The sequence below is a fragment of the Octodon degus genome, unplaced genomic scaffold, assembly GCF_000260255.1.
Source record: "Octodon degus isolate 3935 unplaced genomic scaffold, OctDeg1.0 scaffold00019, whole genome shotgun sequence".
Classification (NCBI taxonomy): Eukaryota; Metazoa; Chordata; class Mammalia; order Rodentia; family Octodontidae; genus Octodon; species Octodon degus.
The window spans coordinates 16,283,674-16,284,640 of record NW_004524595.1 but is presented as its reverse complement, the minus strand read 5'-3'; positions in this window follow the sequence as shown (position 1 = coordinate 16,284,640).

The following is a 967-nucleotide window of genomic DNA, read 5'->3' as shown; positions in this document are numbered from 1 at the left end:
ATTTTATTGAGGATTTTGGCATCTATGTTCATGAGGGAGATAGGCTGGTTGTTCTTTTTCTTAGTTGCGTCTTTCCCTGGTTTCGGTATCAGTATAATACTTGCCTCCAGGAATGATTTTGGGAGGATTGCTTCCTTTTCAATTTCATGGAAGAATTTGAGTAGTATAGGGACTACATCTTCTGTAAATTTCTTGTAGAATTCAGCTGTGAATCCTTCCAGACCTGGACTTTTCTTTATCGGTATGTTTTTAATTACATCTCGTATTTCACTGGCTGCTACTGGGCTATTGAGAGTGGTTATATCTTGTCGATTCAGTTTTGGCAATTTGTACTTTTCTAGGAATCTGTCTATTTATTCTGTATCTTCTATTCTGTGAGAGTAAAGATTCTCAAATAGTAGCTATTGATAATCTTCTGAATTTCCACTGAGTCTGTGGTAATTACACCCTTTTCATTCCTTATTGCTTGTATTTGAATATTTTTTTCTTCTTTTTGATGAGGTTAGCTAGGGGCTTATTCATTTTATTTAGTCTTTCAAAGAACCAGCTTTTTGCTTTGTTCATACTTTGAACTGTTTTCTTCATCGCAATTGAACTGATTTCTACTCTAATCTTTATGATTTCTTCCTGTTTTGGGCTCTGGGTTGTGCTTGTTCTTTTTTTTCTAGTTGCTGTAGGTACAGCATTAGGATGTTTTTTGTTCCCGTTCTGTTTTCCTAATGTATGAGTTCACAGCTATGAATTTCCCTCTGCGAACTGCTTTCATTATAACCCGTAAATTTTGATAAGTAGTACTTGAATTTTCATTGAATTGTAGATATTGTTGATTTTTTTTTTTTATTTCATCTGTGACCCGTCAGTTGCTGAGTAGGGTTTCATTTAATTTCCAAGTGTTTAGGGTTTTTTTATGGTTTCTTTTGTTATTCATTTCCAGTTTCATTGCACTGTGGTCAGATAATGTGCATAG